This window comes from Hylobates moloch, unplaced genomic scaffold (assembly GCF_009828535.3).
Source record: "Hylobates moloch isolate HMO894 unplaced genomic scaffold, HMol_V3 SCAFFOLD_23, whole genome shotgun sequence".
Lineage (NCBI taxonomy): Eukaryota > Metazoa > Chordata > Mammalia > Primates > Hylobatidae > Hylobates > Hylobates moloch.
Window position 1 is genome coordinate 3,415,180 of NW_026652298.1, and position 14,550 is coordinate 3,429,729.

The window sequence follows — 14,550 nt, forward strand, 5'->3', positions numbered from 1 at the left end:
GGTAAGAAGGCTCTTTAGGCCCATAGTAAGAAATTTGAATATTATTTGAATTATAATGAGAAGGCTTTATATAATTCTAAGTAGAAAAGTGGTTTGATCCGATTTACTTGTAAAAGCTAGAAAATTACTAAGCTATTATGGTTAAGGGCAACTTTAAAGAAGCTCAAAGGAAATGGTTAGTTTGCTGCCATTTTTATTTGAAGGAACCTAATTTTTGTCTTTGCATAGGTTTTATATACAATATAACAATTTGGTGATTTTTTTTCTATTAAAGAATCTTCTGAATTTGAAATTGCTTTTTGAGAAGGGCAATATTGGGACCAGGAATAATAAACTCATCTCTCTAATTCTCCATAGCCCTTCTTTCTCTGCCCTGCCCCCTTCTCCACCAAGGGAAAAAATGTTAAAGGTTTGTCATAGTGGTAAAGGAAGATAAGAATAAATTGGCTGAGGTGCTGTCCACCAGTTTGGTGCTGATAGCTTCAAATATATTTGGGTTCTGCACCTTGCTTTTGCCAATGGCATGGGTTGATGGTGATAGTTGTCTGTCTTCATCTTAACTTTAACTCCACTTCCTCTTGCTGTGCCTCTCCTTTCCCCACTGTTTCTCTCTGCTTCTTGAAATCTCTCTTCGCAGTTTGTATGGCTTTTCCCCTCTGTCTTTTGACTCTCTCTCTGTCTTTTGCTGACTATGTAGCTGTAGGTCATCTCTCTCTCCCTTTCTGGCTACATGTGTTTTCCTGATACCACCTTATTCCCTTCCATTTTTTTCATTGTTCCTGCCTTCCCTTCTGTCTCTCTCTAGTTTTGGCTTTCTGTGTCATTCTTTGGCCATCGTTTTTTCCCCCACTTCCCTGTCTCTTCTACTCCCCGTTTTCTTCCTTCCATTCTTTTTATTCCATACTTCTGTTCCTTTCATCTTTTTTCTTCTTTCTCTCACTTTCTCAAAATGACTAAGGAGCAACATCAAAACTAGTGGGAGAGACAAAAGGTGCCCCACCCTCTAAGCACATTTTTAAAAATTGTCATATTTCCTCTTTTATAAATATATAGGACTTTTAGAGACATTTAATACCTGAAAAAGAAATGGTTTATACATGATTACATTATTTGAAATGTTCACTCTAGTGAGATACATGGGATAATGGCAAGATCATGGACTAATTATAAATACAGCCTTAGATCTTTAGTCATCTCTTCTTTTAGCTGTATAACCTGAAGCAAGTTATTTAACCTCTGTGAGTGTCCTCATCTTATAAAATGAATATACCTTTTTTATATTTGTTTTGAAAGTTAATTGAGAATACCAACACTAAACAAGAGGAGAGGCTGGGTACAGTGGCTCACAGCTGTAACCCCAGCACTTTAGGAGGCCTAGGTGCGAGGATCACTTGAGCCTAGGAGTTTGAGACCAGCCTAGGCAAATGGGGAAACCTCATCTCTACCAAAAAAAAATTAGCCGAGGGTAGTGGCGCGTGCCTGTGGTCCTAGCTACCTGGGAGACTGAGGCAGAAGCTGAGCTGTTAATACTCAGGAGATTGAGGTTGCAGTGAGGCATGATCATGCCACTGCACTCTAGCCTGGATGACGGAGTGAGACCCTGTCTCCAAAATAAATAAATAACACATTATGTTCATTAACCACTAAAAAGTGTTTTTCTTCCTTGTTTTGCTACTTGGAGTTGTTAGCCTGGAAAGAGAAGCAAACTGGAATTATAATTATTATTCTTAATCAGTTTTGAATTATTATGGAGCCCATTCTTGTGAATCAAATCTGCAGTGCAGGTACTGAGTTCTAGGGCACCTTGGAGCACAATATTGGCTTCACAGTGGTCCTATGTTAGTCATGTGTGTATACGTATGTACATATATAGTTGGTAATGATTTTTGTCATGTAACTTGCCTTTTCTAACAGCCTGTGGCACTAATATCATCTATGATATTATCTCTCAATATACAGTTTCTGACAACTATGCAATTCTTTAATTGGTAGATAGATGTATTGCTATATAATTATCCGTCCAGTGGGAAATTTCTTTATTCATTTATAATTTCTTTCTAATGGTGGAAATTTGAAACTGTATTACTTCAAAGAAGTTTCCAAAGTACTTATTCCTATTATTATATTTGGTCATTAAACTCTGTGTAATTAAAAAATTACTGGTTTTAGGCTGGGCACAGTGGCTCACACCTGTAATCCTAGCACTTTGGGAGGCTGAGATGGGTGGATTGCCTGAGCTCAGGAGTTCAAGACCAGCCTGGGCAACATGGTGAAACCCCGTCCCTACTAAAATACAAAAAATTAGCTGGTCGTGGGGTTGCGCTTCTATAGTCACAGCTACTCAGGCGGCTGAGACATGAAAATTGCTTGAACCCAGGAGGCAGAGGTTGCAGTGCGCCAAGATCGCGCCACTGTACTCCAGCTTGGGCAGTCGAGTGAGACTGTCTCCAAAATAATAATAATAATAATAATTACTGGTTTTAATAGTAAGGCATAGACATATCAAAAATCACATTAGAGGCCGGGCACGGTGGCTCACACCTGTCATCCCAGCACTTTGGGAGTCCGAGGCGGGTGGATCAGGAGTTCAAGACCAGCTTGGCCAACACGGTGAAACCCCTTTTCTACTAAAAATTAAAAAAAAAAAATTAGCTGGGCGTGGTGGCAGGTGCCTGTAGTCCCAGCTACTTGGGAGGCTGAGGCAGAATCGCTTGAACCCAGGAGGCGGAGATTGCAGTGAACCAAGATCGCACCACCGCACTCCAGCCTGGATGACACAGCGAGACTCTGTTTCAAAAAAAAAAAAAAAAAACCCACATTATACATCATAAATACGTCAAATTTTACTACCAATAAAAAAGATATTTTTAAAAAACATAGTAATATATACATGTTGTGGAAACATTAATTTGGAAATGAAGAAAGCATAATGAAGAAAATTAAAATCACCTTAATCTCAGTCTGGTGAATTTACTTCTTTTTTATGTAAATGTTTAAACACACTAATATCTAATGTATTTATATGTAAGACAAAAATTGTTTTATAGTTTTTTATCCTATTTTTTCACTTTATTATAATGTGACTATATTTCTTTAAAATTATTCAAAAGCATAATTATAAATGAATGTATAATCTCTCATTGTATGGCTGTACCATAATACCTCAGCCATCATGCAGTTTTTGTACTGCAGGTTGTTTACAATTTTTTGCAACTATACGCAATGCTAGAATGAACATCTTTATACCTAAGTCTAATCTTTGATGACATCTTTATTTTAGGATCAATTCTTTGAAGTGGGATTACTAAATCGAAGGGTTTAGTATCAACATTTTAGGCCAGGCGCAGTGGCAAGGTGGGAGGATTGCCTGAGCCCAGGAGTTCAAGACCAGCATGGGCAACATAGCAAGACCCCATCTCAAAAAATGTAAAAAAAAAAAAAGTATCAACATTTTAAATATTTTTTGATACCTAGAGATAATTGAGACAGAATACTTTTAGAGGAGATTTTACCAATGTAACTTTAGAGATATGGCTTTATTTTTAATATACATGGCCTAGTTCTGTGGATACTTTTCAGACTCTGACACAGGGGGCATGTAGCAAATTCTACCTAATAGATAAATGCCATATATCTAAGAATTAGAATATAATAAAAATACTTAATACATTAATGATGCAACATTGATTTAGAAGTACTTCAAGGCTTAGTACATCCTAAGGATCAACTTATAAATTTATGTATCATTGTACTATAAATTGGCGGATATTGCTGGTTGATGAGATTTCTATCACAAATCTCTGTATACTAGGCCAATGCATAGCAGTTAGTGCTACATAAGCGTTAACTATTGCTGCTGCTACTACATTAGTACCACTGTTACTATTACTATTATTTTATAATGCATTATAACAGAGTTTGTGGCATAAATAATGTATCTGAGGAAGTTATGAAACTTTCTCCCTATTCTTACATTCAGTCTATGTTTTTGTTTTGTTATAAAGCCTTTCCAGAACAATGCAAGGTAAACATCCTCTGAAATATCTACAGTACTTACCTTCATCATTTATTTGGCGAACTACGTTATTACTGATTTCAAATTTAATTTTGTAGTCAGCAACATATTCTATGATTTCAGTTTTCAGATTTCTTGAGACTTTTTTTATCACCTAGTATGTGGTCTGTCTTGATTAATGTTTCATGTACATTTTGAAAGAATATGCATTCTCCAGTTTTTGGGTTGGGTGTTCCAAAAATTTCAATTAAGTTTTAAGTTGACTAATAGTGTTACTCACATTTTGTATATCTTTACCAATATTTTTGTCCACATTTTGTTAGTTCTTGAGAGAGAAGAGTTAACATTTCAAACTATAATTGGTATCTTTCCTTTGTGTGTTGGATCACATTTTTGCTTCACTTATTTTGAAACTACTGTTGAGTGGTGCATTAACATTGAAAATTGTTGTGTGTTCTTGATAAGTTGTTGCTTTATCCTTATGTGGTGTCCCTCTTTATCCTGGTGCTGTTCTGAAGTCGAATTTGATAATAATATATAACTGCCTCAGTTTTCTTAGTTTTGTATGGTACATCTTATTCTTATTTGTGAGTTTATATTTAAAGTTTGACCTTCGCGCTTACATGTGGGTCTTACTTTTTTATTTAGTTTGACAATTTCTGTCTTTTAATTTTGTGTTTAAAAAATTATGTGCAAAATATTTATTGATATAATTGGGTTTAAATTTACCATCTTGCTGCTTGTTTTTTATTTGTCCTATCTGATTTCTTTTTTCTTTTTCTTTTTTTTAACAGTTGCTTTAGGGATTACAATATGCATCCTGAACTTTCCATAGTCTACCATGAACTAATAATATATCACTTTATATGTAACATAAGAACCTTAAAACAATAGTTCCACTTGTCATTCCAGTCCTTTGTGTTAATGTTGACACACATTTTACTTCCATATTTGTTACAAACCTCATAGTAAGTTATTATTTTTGCATTAAAGAGTTGTCTTTTAAATAAATTTAGAAGTAAGAAGAAAAATCTTTTATACTTACAAATTTATCATTTTCGTTGCTCTTAATTATTATACTTCATATAGATAAAGTTTCCATCTGGTATCCTTTTCCTTTAGCCTAAAGAGCCTTATTTAACCTGTCTTACAGTGCTGTTCTGTTGGGCAGAAATCTCTCAGCTTTTGTTTATCTGGAAATCCCTTTATTTTGACCTCACTTTTGACAGACCTTGTCTTAGCTCAGGGTGCCACAACAAAATACCATAGACTGGGTGGTTCAAACAACAGAAATTTAGTTTCTAACAGTTTTGAAGGCTAGAGTTCCAAGGTTAAGGTGCCAGCATGGTCGTTTCTGTTGAGGGCTGTCTTCCTAGCTTGTAGAAGGCCACCTCCTTGATGTGTCTACATGGCCACAGAGAGAGAGAAAAAGCAAGTGAGCTTTGTCATGTCTCTTCTCATAAGGGCACTAATCCCATTATGAGGGCCTTACTCTCATGATCTCATCTAACCCTAATTACCTCCCAAAGGCCCCATTTCTAAATACCATCACATTTAAGATTAGGGACTCACTATACAAGTTTTGGGAGAATACAAACATTCAGTTCATAACAGACCTTTTCATTGGATATAGAATTCTAGGTTGAAGATTGGAATGACTTAAAAATGTCATTCCAGTTTCCTTTTTTAAAAAATTGTGTTAAAATATACATTGCACAAAGTTTACCATTTTTAAGAGCACAATTCAGTGGCATTAACCACATTCATAATGTTGAGCAGTCATCACCACTTTTCCAGAGCTTTTTCGTCATCCTGAATAGAAACTCTGTACCCATTAAATAGTAACTGTCCTTTATGCTCTCCCCTGTTCCTGATAACCTCTATTGTACTTTCTGTGTTATAGCATGTGTCAGAATTTCATTCCTTTTAAAGGCTATATATAATAGTTCCATTTTATGTGTATATCACACTTTGTTTATCCATCCTTCTGTTGTCGAGCATTTGGATTGTTTCTAGGGCTGTTGTAAATAATGCTGCTATTAATATGGATGTCCAAATATTTGTTCAAATCTCTGCTTTCAAGTTTTTAGGAAGATGCCCCAAAGTAGAATTGTTGGATCACGTGGTTATTATACGTTGAGCATTTTGAGGAACTACATACTGTTTTCCATATTAGCTGCACCATTTTACATTCCCACAGTAATACACAAAGGTTCCAGTTTCTCTGCATCCTCACCAACACGTGATATTTTCCATTTCATTATAATAGCCATCCTAATGTGTGTGAAGTAGTATCCCAGTGTGGTTTTGATTTGCATGTTCTTAATAAATTAGTGATGTTGAGCATCTTTTTGTGTGTTTATTAGCCATTTGTATATCTTTGGAGAAATGTCTATTCAAGTCCTTTGCTCATTTTGAATTGGGTGGTTGTTTTTTATTGAGTTTTCAGGGTTTTCTGTATATTCTGGATCTTAATCCTCTATCAGCTAGATGTCCTTTGATGCACAAAAATTTTAATTTTGATAACGTCTGATTTATCTGTATTTTTTTGTTGCATGTGCTTTTATTGTCATATCCAGTAATTCCTTACCAAATTCACTGTCAAGATTTCCTCCTATGTTTTCTTCTCAAAGTTTTATAGTTGTAGCTCTTCCATCGAGGTCTTTGATCTTTTTTTTTTCTTTTTTTTTTTGAGATGGAATCTCCCTCTGTCACCCAGGCTAGAGTGCAGTGGCACAATCTCGGCTCACTACAACCTCCGCCTCCCAGGATCAAGCGATTCTTCTGCCGCAGCCTCCCGAGTAGCTGGGACTACAGGCGTTCACCACCATGCCCTCCTAATTTTTGTATTCTTGGTAGAGATGGGGTTTCACTATATTGGCCAGGCTACTCTTGAATTCCTGACCTCGTGGTCTGCCTGCCTCAGCCTCCCAAAGTGCTGGGATTACAGGCATGAGCCACCGCGCCTGGCCCTTTGATCCATTTTTAGTTAACTGTTGTATATGGTGTAAGACAAGGATTCGTTTTCATTTTTTAGAATTGGATATCCAGTTTTCCCAGCACCATTTGTTGGTGCTTTCCACATCGAATGGTCTTGGAACTTCTTTAAAAAACCAATTGGCTATATATGCAAGGGTTTATTTCTAGGCTGTTTTATTTCATTGGCCCATATGTCTATTCTCTGTCAGTACCAAACTAATTATTGTAGCTTTGTAGTAAGTTTTAAAATCGGGATTTATGAGTCCTTCAGCTTTGTTCTTCATTTTCAAGATTGTTTTGCAACAAAGATTTCACGTGAATTTTAGGATGGATTTTTCTATTTCTACTCCCAAAATGTTACTTTTTATAGGGATTGCATTGAATCTGTAGATTGATTGCTTTGGGTAGTATTGTCATCTTAACAATACTGATGTTTCCAGTTGATGAACACAGGATGTCTTCCCACTTATTTATGTCTTTAATTTCTTTTAACAGTGTTTTGTAGTTTTCAGTGTACAAATCTTTCGTTTTTTATGTTTGTTCCTAAGTATTACTTCTTTTCTATGCCATTGTAAATGGGATTGTTTTTGTAATTTACTTTTTAGATTGTTCATTGTGAGTGTATAGAACATAACTGATTTTTGTATATTGATTTTATATTTGCCACCTTGGTGAATTTGTTTATTATCTCTAACATGTTTTTTTGGTGGAATCTTTAGGATTTTTCACATACGTTATCTGGGAACAGAGATAATTATACATCTTTACAAGTTTGGATGGCTTTTATTTCTTTTTCTTGTCCAATTGCTCTGGCTAGAACTTCCAGTACTACATCGAATAGAATTAGTAAAAGTGGGCATCATTGTCTTTTTCCTCATCTTAGAGGAAAAGCTTTCAGTCTTTTCTGGGTTTTTTGTTGTTGGTGGTGTGTTTTGTTTGTTTGGTTTTGCTTTTTGAGATAGGGTCTCTATGCAGTGGCACAATCTTGTCTCACTGCAGCCTTGAACTCCTGGGCTCAAGAGATCCTCCTACCTCATCCTCCTGAGTAGCTGGGAATATAGGCACACACCACTATACCAGATAGTTTTGGCTTTATTTTTTGTAGAAATGGGGTTCGCCATGTTACCCAGGCTGGTTTTGAACTCCTGAGCTCATGCAATCCACCTGCCTCAGTCTCCCAAAGTGCTGGGATTACAGTTTTCTGTTTTCTTTTAACATCATTACCATGTAGGTAACGTGTCTTTCTTAAGACTACTTTTATGATTATTATTTTATCTTTATACTTTAGAAATATTGTTATAGTATGTTTTTGTGTGGTTTTCTTTACACGTATCTTGGTTAGGGCTCATTAAGATTCTTGGAATTTTTGATTAGTATTCTTAAAAATTGGAAAATTTGGAAATTTTTCTTCAAAAAACATTTCTGCTTCAGTCTTTCATCTTCTGTAGTTGTAACACTTATATTGTATGGCTTAATATTTTCCAGCCGGTCACTGAGGCCCAGTTTATTTGACTTCTAGTCTTTTTCCACTATGTAGTACAATTTGGTTAGTTTCTATTGTCCTGTCTTCAAATTTAATGATCTTTTCTTCTGTTGGTGTCCAATTTTCTATTAATCCCTTACAGTATTTATCATTTTAGATACTATATTTTTCAGCTCTAGAATTTCTATTTAGTTCTTTAATATCGTTTCCATTTTTCTGCAGAAATTTTTGAACTGTTCACTCATTTTGTCCATCTTTTTTCTTTAAATATATTTATGGTAGTTATTTATAAATCTACATCATTTCAGGGCCTATTTCTGTTGATTATTTTGTTATTGTAGTTGTTGTTTCCCTTTTACATACACATTTAATGATTTTTTTTTTAATTGTACTTTAAGTTCTGGGGTACATGTGCACAACGTGCAGGTCTGTTACATAGATATACATGTGCCATGCTGGTTTGCTGCACCTATCAACTCATCATTTACATTAGGTATTTCTCCTAATGCTATGGCTCCCCTAGCCCCCCACCCTTTGACGGGCCCTGGGTTGTGATGTTCCCTGCCCTGTGTCCATGTGTTCTCATCGTTCAACTCCCACTTATGAGTGAGAACATGCGGTATTAGGTTTTCTCTTCTTGTGTAACTTTGCTGATAATGATGGTTTCCAGTTTCATCCATGTCCCTGCAAAGGACATGAACTCATCCTTTTTTATGGCCGCATAGTATTCCATGGTGAATATGTGCCACATTTTCTTTATCCAGTCTATCATTGATGGGCATTTGGGTTGGTTCCAAGTCTTTGCTGTTGTGAACACTGCCGCAATAAACGTGTGCATGTGTCTTTATAATAGAATGATTTATAATCCTTTGGGTATATACCCAGTAATGGGATTGCTAGGTCAAATGGTATTTCTAGTTCTAGATCCTTGAGGGAGTCGCCACACTGTTTTCCACAATGGTTGAACTAATTTACACTCCCACCAACAGTGTAAAAGCGTTCATATTTCTCCACATCCTCTCCAGCATCTGTTGTTTCCTGACATTTTAATGATCGCCATTCTAACTGGCATGAGATGGTATCTCATTGTGGTTTTGATTTGCATTTCTCTAATGACCAGTGATGATGAGCATTTTTTCGTAAGTTTGTTGGCCGCATAAATGTCTTGTTTTGAAAAGTGTCTGTTCATATCCTTCACCCACTTTTTGATGGGGCTGTTGGTTTTTTTCTAATGAATTTGTTTAAGTTCTTTGCAGATTCTGGATATTAGTCCTTTGTCAGGTTGATAGATTGCAAACATTTTCTCCCTTTCTGTAGGTTGCCTGTTCACTCTGCTGATAGTTTCTTTTGCTGTGCAGTAGCTGTTTAGTTTAATTAGATCCCATATGTCTATTTTGGCTTTTGTTGCCATTGCTTTTGGTGTTTTAGTCATGAAGTCTTTGCCCATGCCTGCGTCCTGAACGGTATTGCCTAGGTTTTCTTCTAGGGTTTTTATAGTTTTAGGTCTTACATTTAAGTCTTTAATTTATCTTGAGTTAACTTTTGTATAAGGTGTAAGGAAGGGATCCAGTTTCAGCTTTCTACATATGGCTAGCCAGTTCCCAGCACCATTTCTTAAAAAGGGAATCCTTTCCCCGTTGCTTGTTTTTGTCAGGTTTGTCAAAGATCAGATGGTTGTAGATATGTGGGGTTGTTTCTGAGGCCTCTGTTCTGTTCCATTGGTCTATATATCTGTTTTGGTACAAGTACCATGTTGTTTTGGTTACTGTACCCTTGTTGTATAGTTTAAAGTCAGGTAGCATGATACCTCCAGCTTTGTTCTTTTTGCTTAGGATTGTCTTGGCTATGTGGGTTCCTTTTTGGTTCCATATGAAATTTAAAGTAGTTTTTTCCAATTCTGTGAAGAAAGCCAGTGGTAGCTTGATGGGCATAGCATTGAATCTGTAAATTACTTTGGGCAGTATGTTTATTTTCACGATATTGATTCATCCTATCCATGAGCATGGAATGTTCTTCCATTTGTTCGTGTCCTCTTTTATTTCATTGAGCGGTGGTTTGTAGTTCTCCTTGAAGAGGTCCTTCACATCCCTTGTAAGTTGGATTCCTAGATATTTTATTCTCTTTGTAGCAATTGTGAATGGGAGTTCACTCAAGATTTGGCTCTCTGTTTGTTATTGGTGTATAAGAATGCTTGTGATTTTTGCATATTGATTTTGTATCCTGAGACTTTGCTGAAGTTGCTTATCAGCTTAAGGAAATTTTGGGCTGAGACCATGGGGTTTTCATGATATACAATGATGTCATCTGCAAGCAGGGACAGTTTGACTTCCTCTTTTCCTAACTGAATACCTTTATCTCTCTTGCCTGATTTCCCTAACCAGAACTTCCAGTACTATGTTGAATAGGAGTGGTGAGAGAGGGCATCCTTGTCTTGTGCCGGTTTTTAAAGGGAATGCTTCCAGTGTTTGCCCCTTCAGTATGATATTGGCTGTAGGTGTGTCATAAATAGCTCTTATTATTTTGAGATACGTTCCATAATACCTAGTTTATTGAGAGTTTTTAGCATGAAGGGCTGTTGAATTTTGTTGAAGGCCTTATCTGCATCTATTGAGATAATCATGTGGTTTTTGTCATTGGTTCTGTTTACGTGATGGATTACATTTATTGGTTTGCATATGTTGAAGCAGGCTTGCATCCCAGGGTTGAAGCCGACTTGATCGTGGTGGATAAGCTTTTTGATGTGCTGCTGGATTTGGTTTGCTAGCATTTTATTGAGGATTTTCGCATCAATGTTCATCAGGGATATTGGTCTAAAATTTTCTTTTTTTGTTATGTTTCTGCCAGTTTTTGGTATCAGGATGATACTGGCCTCATAAAGTGAGTTAAGGAGGGTTCCCTCTTTTTCTAATGATTGGAATAGTTTCGGAAGGAATGGTATGAGCTCCTCTTTGTACCTCCGGTAGAATTCGGCTGTGAATCCGTCTGCTCCTGGACTTTTTTTGGTTGGTAGGCTATTATTGCCCCAATTTTAGAATCTGTTATTGGTCGGGTGGAGCCAAGATGGCCGAATAGGAACAGCTCCGGTCTACAGCGCCCAGCGTGAGCAACGCAGAAGACTGGTGATTTCTGCATTTCCATCTGAGGTACCGGGTTCATCTCACTAGGGAGTGCCAAACAGTGGGTGCAGGGCAGTCGGTTTAGCGCACCGTGTGCGAGCCGAGCCGAAGCAGGGCGAGGCATTGCCTCACTTGAGAAGCGCAAGGGGTCAGGGAGTTCCCTTTCCTAGTCTAAGAAAGGGGTGACAGACGGCACCTGGAAAATCGGGTCACTCCCACCCTAATACTGCGCATTTCCAACGGGCTTGGAAAACGGCACACCAGGAGATTGTGTCCCGCACCTGGCTCAGAGGGTCCTACGCCCACGGAGTCTCGCTGATTGCTAGCACAGCAGTCTCAGATCAAACTGCAAGGCAGCAGCGAGGCTGGGGGAGGGGCGCCTGCCATTTCCCAGGCTTGCTTAGGTAAACTGAGCAGCCAGGAAGCTCGAACTGGGTGGAGCCCACCACAGCTCAGGGAGGCCTGCCTGCCTCTGTGGGCTCCACCTCTGGGGGCAGGGCACAGACAAACAAAAAGTCAGCAGTAACCTCTGCAGACTTAAATGTCCCTGTCTGACAGCTTTGAAGAGGGTAGTGGTTCTCCCAGCATGCAGCTGGAGATCTGAGAACAGGCAGACTGCCTCCTCAAGTGGGTCCCTGACCCCCGAGCAGCCTAACTGGGAGGCACCCCGCAGTAGGGACAGACTGATACCTCACTTGGCCAGGTACTCCTGTGAGACAAAACTTCCAGAGGAACAATCAGACAGCTGAATTTGCGGTTCATGAAAATCCGCTGTTCTGCAGCCACCGCTGCTGACACTCAGCCAAACGGTCTGGAGTGGACCTCTAGCAAACCTCAACAGACCTGCAGCTGAGGGTCCTCTCTGTTAAAAGGAAAACGAACAAACAGAAAGGACACCCACACCAAAAACCCATCTGTACATCACCATCGTCAAAGACCAAAAGTAGAAAAAACTACAAAGATGGGGAGAAAACAGAGGAGAAAAACTGGAAACTCTAAAAAGCAGAGTGCCTCTCCTCCTCCAAAGGAACGCAGTTCCTCACCAGCAATGGAACAAAGCTGGACGGAGAATGACTTTGACGAGTTGAGAGAAGAAGGCTTCAGACAATCAAACTACTCCGAGCTACAGGAGGAAATTCAAACCAGTGGCAAAGAAGTTAAAAACTTGGAAAAAAAATTAGACGAATGGATAACTAAAATAACCAATGCAGAGAAGTGCTTGAAGGAGCAGATGGAGCTGAAAGCCAAGTTTCGAGAACTACGTGAAGAATACAGAAGCCTCAGTAGCCAACGCGATCAACTGGAAGAAAGGGTATCAGTGATGGAAGATGAAATGAATGAAATGAAGCGAGAAGGGAAGTTTAGAGAAAAGGGAATAAAAAGAAACGAACAAAGCCTCCAAGAAATATGGGACTGTGTGAAAAGACCAAACCTACGTCTGATTGGTGTACCTGAAAGTGACGGGGAGAATGGAACCAAGTTGGAAAACACTCTGCAAGATACTATCCAGGAGAACTTCCCCAATCTAGCAATGCAGGCCAACATTCAGATTCAGGAAATACAGAGAACGCCACAAAGATACTCCTGGAGAAGAGCAACTCCAAGACACATAATTGTCAGATTCACCAAAGTTGAAATGAAGGAAAAAATGTTAAGGGCAGCCAGAGAGAAAGGTCGGGTTACCCACAAAGGGAAGCCCATCAGACTAAGAGCTGATCTCTCAGCAGAAGCTCTACAAGCCAGAAGAGAGTGGGGACCAATATTCAACATTCTTAAAGAAAAGAATTTTCAACCCAGAATTTCATATCCAGCCAAACTAAGCTTCATAAGTGAAGGAGAAATAAAATCCTTTACAGACAAGCAAATGCTGAGAGATTTTGTCACCACCGGGCCTGCCCTAAAAGAGCTCCTGAAAGAAGCACTAAACATGGAAAGGAGCAACTACTACCAGCCGCTGCAAAAACATGCCAAACTGTAAAGACCATCAAGGCTAGGAAGAAACTGCATCAACTAACGAGCAAAATAACGAGCTAACATCATAATGACAGGATCAAATTCACACATAACAATATTAACTTTAAATGTAAATGGGCTAAATGCTCCAATTAAAAGACACAGACTGGCAAATTGCATAAGGAGTCAAGACCCATCAGTGTACTGTGTTCAGGAAACCCATCTGACGTGCAGAGACACACATAGACTCAAAATAAAGGGATGGAGGAAGATCTATCAAGCAACTGGAAAACAAAAAAAGGCAGGGGTTGCAATCCTAGTCTCTGATAAAATAGACTTTAAACCAACAAAGATCACAAGAGACGAAGAAGGCCATTACATAATGGTAAAGGGATCAATTCAACAAGAAGAGCTAACTATCCTAAATATATATGCACCCAATACAGGAGCACCCAGATTCATAAAGCAAGTCCTGAGTGACCTACAAAGAGACTTAGACTCCCACACAACAAAAATGGGAGATTTTAACACCCCACTGTCAACATTAGACAGATCAACGAGACAGAAAGTTAACAAGGATACCCAGGAATTGAACTCAGCTCTGCACCAAGCGGACCTAATAGACATCTACAGAACTCTCCACCCCAAATCAACAGAATATACATTCTTTTCAGCACCACACCACACCTGTTCCAAAACTGACCACATAGTTAGAAGTAAAGCTCTCCTCAGCAAATGTAAAAGAACAGAAATTATAACAAACTGTCTCTCAGACCACAGTGCAATCAAACTAGAACTCAGGATTAAGAAACTCACTCAAAACCGCTCAACTACATGGAAACTGAACAACCTGCTCCTGAATGACTACTGGGTACATAACGAAATGAAGGCAGAAATAAAGATGTTCTTTGAAACCAACAAGAACAAAGACACAACATACCAGAATCTCTGGGACACGTTCAAAGCAGTGTGTAGAGGGAAATTTATAGCACTAAATGCCCACA

The 14,550-nt window shown here is 38.3% G+C and overlaps 1 protein-coding gene and 1 long non-coding RNA gene across 3 annotated transcripts in view; one reads left to right on the forward strand and one right to left on the reverse strand.

The window, feature by feature from the left end:
- NDUFS4 (NADH:ubiquinone oxidoreductase subunit S4) overlaps positions 1–14,550 on the forward strand; it is a 132,274-nt gene that overhangs the window by 57,984 nt on the left and 59,740 nt on the right. The window lies entirely within an intron of this gene.
- Positions 5,125–14,550, reverse strand: part of LOC131382351 (uncharacterized) — a 23,969-nt gene continuing 14,543 nt past the window's right edge. The window contains exon 3 of the long non-coding RNA XR_009211766.1: positions 5,125–5,419. This is a non-coding gene — a long non-coding RNA (uncharacterized LOC131382351). The remainder of the gene's footprint in view (positions 5,420–14,550) is intronic.